Here is a 12,219-nt window from a genome sequence, read left to right on the forward strand (position 1 = left end):
CTTTGCCAAATTGTAGTCTTTCTTCAATCAGTCCCAACTATTTCTAGCAAATTCTGTTGCTGATGTGGCACATAAAACACGTCCTATTTGTCCCAAACTTATCTCATTACAGCTTCAAGGGATGGACATTTAGCCTAGGAGCATTAATGGAGAGTCACACTTCAGAGAAGAGATTTCCTTCTGTTGTTAAATCTTACATTAGACTGTTGTGCTTACTCAGAGGCCACTGGCTGCAGGAAGCAGGGCCGAGGACAGAGCTTGGCAGATGGCTGTTGCTGTGGTTTCTTGGAGGCCCGTGTGGGGAGACAATTGTTTATATATTGGTTTTCATTTATGTGCCGGTCTTATTTTCATCTTCCTGAGATACCCAGATGCTATGGTGATAGATTGATTGGAAATGACTCATTTGTCAGGGTTCCACGGAGGATGTAGGTTTCCTTCTCGTGTGCAGTGGAGTCTAAAATGTTTAATTAGATGCTGAGGCATTTCTGCATGGGTCCGCCGTTGCCAGTTCTCCCAGATGGATGTCATTCTTAGGTTGGAGAGGGGCTGGGGGCTTTCTGAGCTAGACCTCCTGTTCCTTCGTCACCTTGTTTTGTCTCCATGCAATCCTTAGTCCTACCTCCTGTTAGCTGCTGTTTATTTCCCCGCCATCATTGTTGTCCTAAAAACTGCCTTCACGTGGCTGCTAGAATTTGTAGAACTGATTCCTGTTGGAAATCTAGTTGTCAAACAGGTCCAATCCAGACGTTATGAAATAATGTAGTTGAACTGATATGCAGCAGGAGGAATATTAACTACCTGCTGCTTATCTGTTTTGTTCCAGTTCAACTCTTTCAGAGAACTTACTCTGTTCTTACTGTGTGTCAGGCAGTGCCCCACATGCTGAAGATGCAAAGGTCAGATGTATACACAATTCAAACACCATGGAGGTGCCAAGTAAAGGTATGAACATAGGGCTGGGTAAGATGATGTAAGCTATGGGTTTGAGGGAAAGGGTGGCATTTCAGGCAAAAATGTACAATACTATAGGTCACAGGCTTGTGGAATAGCAAAAAGCACCATGTGCTGAATCTTGGTTGGGGTTGCGAGTGTGGAGGTGGGAGGTGAAGTTTGGAATGATCAAGGTCTACCTCGGGCAGTTGGTAACATCAGGGTATGGGGGACAGCGAGAAATCCTGGGAGAGGGAGATGAGTTTACTTCTAGACATGATAAAAATGAAATGCTGTGAAATCTAGGTGGACATATTTAACGGGTGGTTGGAAACACGGCTTTGGGACTGGTTGGGGTGCTGGTGATACAGATTTAGAAGTCATCGTATGGCATGTCAGGGGTTGAAGCTTTGAGCACAAAGCCATTCAAGAAAAACCCGGACTGAAAGGCAGAGGGTCAGAGCCTTTGGGAAGAACCAAAAATTGGGGGAAAAGGTAGAGTCGAGTAGCAGAGGGACCAAGAGAGCTACGTCCAGCCTCCTTTTTCCTCTTCCTAAGCAATCCTGCCACACCTGGCTGGCCACTGAGCCTGCCACCATCTCCCAGCCTCCTGGGGGGCCTGCCCTCAGTTTCTTCTCCTCACCTCTTTCCCTGTTTACAGAGGACTGTCTTCACTGGCCACAGATTCCTGAGCATTCATTTCTTGTTGGCATCAAGGATTAGAAAGTCTGTTTCTTCCCTTCATTTTCTGATGGTGTATCAGGACTCACCATTGGACCTCTGTGAAGAGGAGCGGGGTGCTCTGAGCTATCTGCTTTCTGACTTCCCCCCGAGAGCCCAAGAGCCGACCTGAAGATGGCCATGCGACTCTCATCCTGGCCCATTGCTGAGTGAGCCTGGCCATGGGAGCTTGCTCCCTATCCCAGCAGAAGGCTCAGAGCCGTACCTCAGCCTTCTTTCTGGAAATGTGCGCATCTCTGGCCTGGCCACACACTGAAGATTTGTAGGCCAGTTCCCTCATCAGGAAAGAGGAGGCTGCGTGTGTTGGGAGAAGGCATAGTTTAATCTTCATCGCTGTTGAGGGAAGGAAGAAATTGAGTGGTGAAGATGTATTTTGTTTTTACCCAGTGACCACAAGCAGCAGCAGCCAAATATATAGCACCACGTTCCTCTCAGCTTGTGGCCAGAATCCTCCTCTTGAATGGTAGTATTCTCTTGAACCCAAGCCCTTGACCGTTCCAGGGAGGGTCATTTGGCAAAGTCCCTGCTGAAACTGCCATCTCACTCTGGCCACCCTTCCAGATTCTCTGCTCTCATCTGAGCCCTGACCCCTACTGAGGAAGCTGCCCTGTTTCCTGGCCCCAACCTCGCTTTGAAAACAGGCTCCTCAGCTGAGCTGTGTACGTCTGAGGAAATCGTGACCACTCTGGTACAAAAGCCGTCCCTGTCTTGTGACTACTGAGTTGTCTTGGCTTTTTGTCTTGCCCAATTCTGCCTTTTTCTTTAGTGGTTTGGGCATCTTGAGGTCTGAATGTTAAGGTCTGCCAGTCCCCTGGGGTAGCAGGTGAGAGGGGGCCAGTGCTAGTCAATTCCACTTTACTGCTGCAGGGCTGAGAAGCGCGTAGGGTCTTCTCCCCTAGGCCTCAGCTGGTGTGGGGTTGCACAGCCTCCTCAGAGAGGTGCGGAGAGCTTAAGTGAGTTCCTCCTCTTCTTCCTCCTTCGTCCACACCTGTCCTCACAGGGTTTGGGCCAGCAGAGGAACCTGTAGCTGTCTCACCGACTAAGGTGAAAAGCATCTGCCCTCCTGACCCCACATACATTTGCGGTGCGGCCTCCCTGCCAGACCGGACCTGGCCTCTCAGAGCCAACACTCCCTCCCCACAGTCCTGGGCTTTGCAGGCTCCAAGGTGTCGTGTTAGCAAAGTTAGCAGAGGTTTCTGGTAGTACTAACGAACTGCATAGACCACTGCATGAGGTGGTGGCTTTTTTTTTTTAGTTGTGGTAAAACACACATAACATAAATTATATCATTTCAACCATTGTGAAATGTACGATTCGGTGGCATTAAATACATTCACAAGGTAAAGTGACTATCACCACTGTCTGGTTCTAGAACTTTTTCATCACCCCAAGTGGAAAACCTGTACCTGTTAGGCAGTATCTCCCTATGCTCCCATCTCATCCCAGCCCCTGGCAACCACTAATCTGCTTTCTGTCTCTATGGATTTTTCTATTCTGGATATTTTATATAAATGGAGTCATACAATATGTGTCCTTATGACATTTTCAAGGTTCATCCATGTTGCAGCATGTGTCAGAGTTCCATTTCTTTTTGTGTCTTGAGTAACATCCCATTGTGCAGATATACCACACTTAGTCCATTCATCTGTTGGTGGACATTTGGGTTATTTCCACCTTTGGGCTATTATGGATAACATTGCTGTGAACATTCGTGTATATGTTTTTGGGTGGACGTGTATTTTCAAGGTATATACTTGCAAGTGGCATTGTGTGTACTATGGTGGCTCTATTTAACTTATTGAGGAACTTCCAGTTTTTCACAGTGGCCGCACATCTTACATTGTCATCCGCAGTGTGTGAGGGAAGGTGGTGACTTTTGAAGCCTAGTGTGCCACCCCTTCTGGCATAAACCATAAGTTATCTGGAGGGAGCCTCAGTGTTAGGTAGCTGGGACCAGTGGCATAAGGAGTGGGCGGGGGTGTGTGCAGGGCCTGGGAAACTCAGGTGGGGTCTGCAGAGCACCTGGGCAGCCATGCCCAGCCCTCAGGTGTGGCTGAGCCCTCTCCAGTGTGGGTATGTGATGGGAAGACGGTGACTTGGTTGAGGAAAGGCTGTGTGGAGGGTTGGGAGGGCCGATCCAGGTGGTGCTGTGGGTGTGAGGTGCTTGACCCTGAGCCTGGGATGGCAGCAGTGTGGGCTTGCCCAGGGAAGACAGGTCACAAGTCAGGAGGAGGAGGTGGGTCCAAGCCCAGCCCACAGATTAGGCTGATGTGGGGAGGGGAGAGGAGCGCTGTGATGGGGGTTGGGCATACTTGACAGGGCTCTGGTATGGAGGTGCCATGTCTTAACCTGAAGCAGTACCCCTCCCCTGAGGCTGAGGCAACTGATCGTTTCCTACTGGGGTTCGGTTCTGAATCGAGCATGTGAGGTGAAATCCTATATGGTCAAAACTACCCTTGAAAATCTCCCATTGCCAGGGCCCTGGCCAAAAACCAAGATTTAGCTGCTCCTGTTTGCTTTTCTGCTATGGCTTCTCTTTCCTCAGGGCAGTAGAAGCCATGGTCTAGTTTGAGTAAGAATAGAGTAATAGGGTAAATAAAGAGATTAGGGGAGGGGTAGCAGAGAGGTGGACTCCAATATGTGTGAGTTAAATATATATGGGATGTGATTCCCCAGACCTTCTGGCTGCTGACTGGCTGGCTGAGGACCTAGGATAGGTGTGGGGGCCAGGCAGGGCCAGAAAGGTTGACATCAGAGCCTCAGGCTGGGGTGGTGCTGCAGGGCTGTTTTCTCACCCCTTGCTGGGAGACCTGGAGTCAGGCCACCATGAACCCGCAGAAGCCCCACTTGACACCAGCAGCGTCAGGTGGGTACCTGTCCTGTACCTGAGCTCTGAGAGCCCATCTTGCATCTGACAGAGGTCTCCCTTGGGGCACATGGCCCATGTCATGCTACCTTATAAACAGCGTTAGAGTTTAGCAGTGTTACAGTCTAATAGTGATGGTTCTACATTCACTGCCTTCCTGAAGCTTCTGGTAATCAGGAAGCATATTCCCAGTTTACAGATCCACAATTAGGAAGAGACAGAAGTAGGACACACATCTGGGACTTCTGGCTCTAGATTCAGCATTCTTTTTGTTGTGCTCCACTTCTTGGGGAAGCTGTCTGATACTGGTGCTGATGTTTTCCGCTCTCTGTGTTAGAACAAATGATAGTCTTAGGTTCACGAGGTGCTAAGAAGCTGGGGAAGGATCAGGATCCTATCTGATTCTCACACAGGGAGCTTCCTCTCTCCCCAGGCTCTGGACAAACATGAGATGGATCTGTTTTCCCTGGCTCTGCCGAGGCCATCTTAGCCCTTGGCTCTGCCCCCATCCGTCCATGTCCCTTTCTGGGCAGCAGCCTTCCCAAGAGACAAGCCCTCCCCTGAAGTCTGTTAAGATTTTCAAGTCGAGCCTCGATTCTGTTAAGGCACAGATAGCATCCTCTGCTGCAGCCCCAGCTTTCAGCAAATGGTAAACTCTACTTGAGGGCAACATTCAATTATGAAAATCTATTTCTCTTGCCGCATTCAAAAAAATCTCCTAATGTGCCTTTGTGCACACACAAATTTAGTGACACATCACTAAATGTGTATATGGTTGCCATGGAAATGTCTGTCTTCTAACTTGGCATTCCAAGAGCAAAGAGAAGGGAAGTTTTCTTTGTAAAGAGAAGCAGAGCAGAACTTGGCTAATTGTCATCACACTAATCCCCAAACTGTCATTCTTCCCTGATACCTGTCTCCTACTTCCTGTCAGTGACTTAACAGTAGACGCCAAATCAGTGTGCGAGACTCAGTCTCGCATTTCCTTAGGAATTTCGCAAGTATTGTTCTTAAACTTTATGCCAGGCACATACCAGGAAGGCCCCAGGGCTTCTTGGTTTGAGTTTTCACCTAGAAGCTCAGAAAGTGTACCTTCCTGGACTGTCTAGCACTTGCCATTCATGAACACTCGAGACTCAGAAGAACTCTTGGCACCATTCCTTTGCAGAAAGTGCAGGCTGAGTAGGTCTTCTGAAGATGTTTTGCATCTTCCATCAGAGACTGTGAGCTTCAGTTTTCGTCTTTGTGGCAAATGCATGATATGATGGCGTATAGAGCATGCCAATGCTAAGGCACATTTGAACGTCAGAAATCCCAGTATTTCCCTAGTAGTGGTGTCAATCCACAGAGTGTGGAGAAAGGTGGAGGAGGACCCCGAAACTTAAGTCTGGTTGATGCCTTTTGTCTTCCTGGCTGAGCCTTGGGCTGAATTCCACCCTCACTCTGTCTTTACGGGCCCTCTAGGCTTTCTTGACTGCGGGCAGAGAAGTCCTTGTATTTCTGGACTTTGCCAGAAACTTCTGAGAGGTCCCTTGGTCTATATTGGCTGGTCCTTTGACTAGGTCATTGGGTGGCACCACCAGCCTCCCCTTCTTTTGGGGGCTGGGTGGCTGTTCTTAATGGTTCTGAAGTTCAAGTTGATAGGTCTTTAAGAGATGGTCTCAGGGCTTCGGAGGCCAGTTCCATCACATGTGTTTCTGGTATTGAACACATGTGTGGCTTCTGGGCTGGAGGGTCCCAGAAGGTTAGACTCAGTGCCTCTTGAGGGTACTTCTTGGCTCCTGGGGTTCTGAGAGCCTGCTTGCTGCCTTTCTCCAGCTGCCCTGCACCTGACAGAAGCAGCTTGTTCCTGCCTCATGTCACAGGGTGAGCTACAGAGGCCGAGCTATTCCAAACTTGTTGCTTTTAATATTGACACCTCCAGGATGCTCCATCTTATCCGTGACTATGCTGGCTCCCACGAAGATCTTCAGTCACTGGCCTGGCTGAATTGCCAAAGTGGAAGGACAGAACCAGCTTCTGATTCTTAAAGCAGGGATCTAAATGCTGGACACTCCCATGTACACAGATCTGCATCCCCAGTGGGTCCTGTGGGTCTTCATTTACCATGGGCACGAGGCAGGTTGTTTTCTGCCACAAGACAGTGTCCTTGCTTTTATAAATCAGGTCCTCAACATTGTTTTTTACCCAACGTATATTTTTTCTGCCTTCAAGGGATTGATGAGGAGGCACCTGGCTTATGCCTGGGCTTTGACCTTATTTAACGTGTATAAGTTTGACCAAGAGCTGAGGGGTTCCCACCAGCAACCCTGTAGGAGTTCAGAGCCTTTTGTTATCAAATCAGTGCCTGGTGCTTGCCGTGCTGAGGCCTCTAGGAGACGCATCAGCCTCTGCAGGTGGCCACCGCTCCAGACTACTTCCATGTAGTTGTTGCTTCTGAGGTTGTTCCCAGCTTATTTTAGGGAGCTCATGACCTTCCCCCAGAGAGAGCAGGACAGGCTTTCCCTGCTTGACTCTGTGGCCTCTCTGTGTCCTAACCAAATCTCCCTTCCAGCAAGGGACAAGGGGTTTTAAACTCTATTTGAGACAATGTAGAACTTACCTTTGACATATATTCTGAATTCTCTCTTTCTGCCGTTTTAGACTCCGATAAGTCTATCAAACTTGGATGTATAAACAGCTATTAGGAGAGCTAGCTGCCTCTTTTTGCTCTTGGCTTGTGCAGGTAAATATCGATTTAGTCCTAATAGAAGGAAAATGAAAGAGACTTGGTTGTCTCCCTAATCCACAAACCCTGTAATTCTCACCTGGAAAATCTGGCTCTCCTATTTCAAATCAGTTTTAATGGCAAAGGCTAAAGGGAAGCTTTATTGTTCTTATCCGAGCTGATTTTTAAACTTATTTTTTTACATGTTCGTTCAGTAAATAAGGAGCCCTCCAAGGAGAACTGGAGTGGCTTGGCTTAGGAGAAAGGGAGAAGATGAGCTTGGTGCCAGAGAGATTCCTGGGTGGAGATCCTGCATGGGGCCCACCGGCAAACTGAGCAGATAGGTGTTCTAGCAATCAACGGATGCCAAGAGCCAGGAGATAGCTACTGCTGGATTTTGGAGCACCAGTTGGAAATTTTCTCCCTCCTTTCTTCTGTCCAGAGGGGAAATGGGCAGCTGCCTGGAGACTTCTGCCTGGTTTGAGAGGCAGGAGTGTTCTTGGTTCTTCCAGGACTGAGCCTGGAGCTTGCTTGGCTCTTCAGCAGTCATTTGAGCCTTTCTCTAAGCTCACTGCCTCATTCTCGCTGTGTGGGATAGCTGACCTGGGCTGCTTGTTGGCCGCAAGTGGTATGAGTTGGATAGATTCCTGTCCCCATCTTGTCCTTGTCATTGGTGAGCAGCCCTCCCAGCAGGTGGGAAAGTGTAGCCCAGCCTGTGGACCAAGACTCTTCAAGGAAGTGTCTAACCCTCCCTTTGTCTGAGGGGCCATGACCCAAGGCAAAAACCCTTTTCTTAAAGATACTCTTTACAGGGAGAAACTGATGATGTGTGCTCCTCTGCCCTAGTACTGAGCGAGTGCTCAGAATTAATGTGTTTATTCTTGAACACAAATGGATCCTTTTGACCTGTTAGAGGGTGTTATAATCCTCACCTTAGCCATGACCTGAGATCAAATGTCAGAAAGAAATAAGATGCTCCCCATAGGGAAAATCTGTGCTTTGGTGGTGATATCAGGCTTATTTCAGGCATTTCCTCAGACTGATGGGTTGTAGGATTTAGAAAAGCAGCCAAGTCCTGCTCCATCAAGGCATGTTAATAACTACGTGGTCCCACATTCACATAGTGTTTGCTCGTGAAGGGAGAAGAAAGGCCCTGCTGCCTACCTGCTGGGGCCCAAGACTGGCCTGAGCAGGGATTGCTGAGTAGCTTGGGAACCCAGAGAGCCTGTTCCAGCAGTGGCCACTCAAAGCCAGATGCCTTATCTTTCTGATTGGCCCCTTCACAGACTCCTAAAAGTCTGACCAGCTGACCTGAAGACCTCTAGGCACTTCCTGAGGACACCTGTAGACACTCTTTTCCCGGGGTCTAAGCTGAGGGACCTTTGACCTGTGTGTCAGGGTTTGAGGCCTCCCTGACCAGTGATCAAGGCAGTAGGAGGCACTCCTGCACAGGATGGCTGCTGCCTTCCTGGCTGCTGTTGAGAAACAAATAGCTCCTCTAAGTGACACTGAGACTCTCACAAGTGCAACTTGCTGCCAGAGAAGTCTGCTCAGTGCAGCGGAGTTGCACTCTCCTGGGAAGTGAGAGACTGCTAATGTGTTCTCAAGTTCTGTTCCAGCTGGCATCAGCCGTTCCCGCCCCACTGGCTGGAAGGCCCCCAGCACCCACTCAGGCATGGGGCTGAGTTGCTGGCAGCAGTCGGCACATGGCTGTTTAGCATAGACCAGAGCCTTCTGCCTGCCTCAAACCATGCCATCTTTTCTCCTGCCTCAGTGGGTCTTGGCACTGTCATGAGGCTTCTTCCTCCTGAAGCAGAATTTGAGTGCCCTCCCACCAACAGATGAGATAAAAGGTGGGCCTTGAGCAAAGGTTATTTAACTGCTGCCTCAACATCCTCTTCTGCACAATGGGTGACAATGCGACCATCCTCATGGTTGGAGTATACATAAAGTGATTAGCAGAGTGCCTGGCCCATAGTGGGTGTTTAATAAATTTTAGCTTCTATTGTTACTTCTCTGTTGGGACCTCTGACCATTTCCCAGTGCTGCTGGTCATAGCCCAGCTCTCCAAGGGGCCCTTATAGGAAACCATCTTTTTGTGTTGTGATGTGACTACCTGTGTGCCCCTAACTCAAATTTCTCCTAACTAGGTGTCTTATCACCCCACCCTAGATCAGGTCCTCTGGCTTCTCAGGTGGGGAGCTGCACAAATTCCCTGATTATCCTGAACCTGCTTGGACCCAGCAGGTGTCAGTGTCCTGGGCTGAGGGGCCTTGTGGAAGCTACTTTCCCCAGAACTAGGCTGCTGCTGCTTCGCCTCAGCTTCCCCAAAGTCTGGCTCTGCAGGAAATTGGCTGAGTGGCCCAGCAACTTCCTAGGGGTTGGGGGTAAGTCGTGTTTGGAAATAGAGAAGGGAGGGGCTGCACTCTCTGAAACTTGCCATCCATCCATTCCAGTGGCTCTCAACTGGGGTCATTCTGCCCCCCCATCCCCCGCTCCGCCCAGAGACATTTGTCAATGTCTGGAGACATTTTTGGATGTCACAACTAGGGATGCTGTTGGCATCTAGTGGGTAGAGGCCAGGGATGCTGCTAAATGTCAGACAATGCATGAGACAGCCCCCCAAAACAAAGAATTATTCAGCCCAAAATGTCAATAGAGCCAAGGCTGAGAAACCCTGATCTATTCCCGGCTGGGCAGTGAGACGAGTTTGGGGACTTCCAGGGTTGTAGGAGCAGCATCACCAGATAGATCAGCCTGAGTCCTTCATCCCTCCTGTCCCACAGCCCAGGAACTCAGTCATCTATCTCTTACTGATGTGCTGTGTAGCTAAGGACAAATTCATTAGCCCCTCTGAGCCTTAGTTTTCATTTCTTATACACAGCAATACTAGGGGTTGTCTTTCCAGACGAAGATCTATCAAAGACTTGAAGTCCTGTGTAGAGACTGTTGTCTTAGGGGACCCCTGGCTGTTATACTGATTCATTAGGCATCTCACTCCTTCCAGTGGGTAAGGCATTGGAAGAGGAAGGCAATTCTGACTTTTATTTTGGGGGGACTGTTGAGTTGCCACTGGTGAACTAAATCCAGGCTCCTAGTTGAGGAAACTGTCCCACGGGCTGAGTGGCTGCTCACCCTTCAGCTCCCAGGTCCCAGGACTCAGCCATTGCCGAAGCAGCTTTTCTCTTCTCCAAATAATTGGCCTTTCTTTATGCTTAGCAAGCTTTGACTTTAATCTGTGTGTGGCCGCATTGGGAAGGCTGACTTTATGGCAGATGCTGTGGAACGTAATCTGCTCACGTTTAGGCTGTAAATTTTCCGTGATTCTAAAGTGCTGTGGAGTTCACTGGAACACATGCTGTCCTCTGATAATTGAAGTGGCTTCAAACAAAGCAAGGCCTTATTGGTTTGAAACAAACCATATTGTGAGCGGGGCTATTTTAAAACAAAAACAAAACTTAGAACATATCTCTGATTGAGGGCTCCAACCTTCTTCATCCCCAAAGATGATGGATTAAAGAATTAATTTACTTTGTGATCTTGGGCAAGTCCATTTAACTTCTCCAGGTCTGAGTTCAATCTACAAAATGTGGGGACAAAACTGCATCTCCAGGTCCCCTTCCTGCTGCCTTTTGCTCAGCTCCTGGGTGGATGCTGTGGAACCTGCTGTCAAATACTGCTCTTCCTGGGTTAAAATTGCCCCTTCTGGAAGGTGTGGGCAAGCCAAACAAATGACCCTCTCTCCAAGCCTCTATAATTACTATTCTCAGATGCTCTCAAAATACCAAATGACTGGTTTAGTTACAGGGAACTTTTAGACACTTATAGTTTAAATTTCTTTTTCTTGCTTCAAGAGAGTGAGCCGAGTTTGACAAATACAAATGGAAAACTGTTCTCTGGATCTCTCCTCCCGCCCTTGGGGACAGAAGATGATCGATGCGTGGGGCAGAGTGTGGCCAGTTAGAAGGCAGCTCTTTCTCCTACATCCTTCTTCAACTCCTGGTTTCTCTCTATTGTCAGCCTCTGATCAGGGGTACTGACTTCAAGTCTGTTGGATGAAACCTCTTACTTTTTAAAACCCTCTGGAACATGCCAATTTTCCCTCAGAGATTTGTTCCAGGGGTTAATAGGACAATGTCAAGAAATTCACTTTTGCCCCAGAACCTCTCCCGTTGCAGTTTGATTTAAAGAAGAAAATCTTGTCTTTGAGCCTGACAGTTTGGAATAGCTCCCCCGGGGCTGCAGGTGGGAGAGTAAGTCCAGGCTCTGGATGGGGGGTCCTTAGGAGCTGCGTCCTCTTTTTAGAGGCCTCCCAATGGATTTGACAGTCCAAAGCCGCCAACATGGGTCTCAGGTTGGGATTATCATGTCTTTGTAAAAGACATCATTTAATAATATGGCTACAGGTACATTTGGCACCTTCGCCAGAGCTACTGTTTGCCAGTTTCAGGAGTACTTCCCCAAAGTGTCAGCCGAAATACTTTGTGTTAAATTCCTTCTGGGGTCTCTCTCTGCCTCCTGCAGTTTATTCTGCGTGTGTTTCTCTGCTGTACATCAAGCTGTGCTTATGCCTGCTTAATTGTAGTGGTTCATTTGAAAGTACTGTTAGAAATAGAAAATTAAAGAAGACATTTGTTTGGTGATACCCAAACTGGCATCTTACTATCTGTTTTGGTTTGCTGGTCAGAGAGGAGTCAGGGGGCAGATTGAAAGATAGGCCAACCTGGGTCTTAACCAGGCAGAGGAAAGGTCTTGAGCCTGGGGTCCAGATAGACAATGGATCTCAGGGCCTTCAACCTTCTAAGCAAGAGCCTGTCACCGCCATGCTTACCAGTACCCAGCTGCACAATTCTGCATCCCCAAAACCCTTTTCTAGGAGTAAATGAACATTCAGATTGAACAAACCGCCCTCCACACATGCCTCTCTTAGTGCCTCTTTCCAGAGGTTGGGGAGAAGGAGGAGCAAAGCTTA

General features: G+C 48.6%; 1 protein-coding gene across 1 annotated transcript in view; it reads left to right on the top strand.

Annotated features, from left to right (window-relative positions):
• MAN1C1 (mannosidase alpha class 1C member 1) overlaps nucleotides 1-12,219 on the top strand; it is a 141,398-nt gene that overhangs the window by 19,026 nt on the left and 110,153 nt on the right. The window lies entirely within an intron of this gene.

The sequence above is a fragment of the Cynocephalus volans genome, chromosome 8 (assembly GCF_027409185.1).
Source record: "Cynocephalus volans isolate mCynVol1 chromosome 8, mCynVol1.pri, whole genome shotgun sequence".
Classification (NCBI taxonomy): domain Eukaryota; kingdom Metazoa; phylum Chordata; class Mammalia; order Dermoptera; family Cynocephalidae; genus Cynocephalus; species Cynocephalus volans.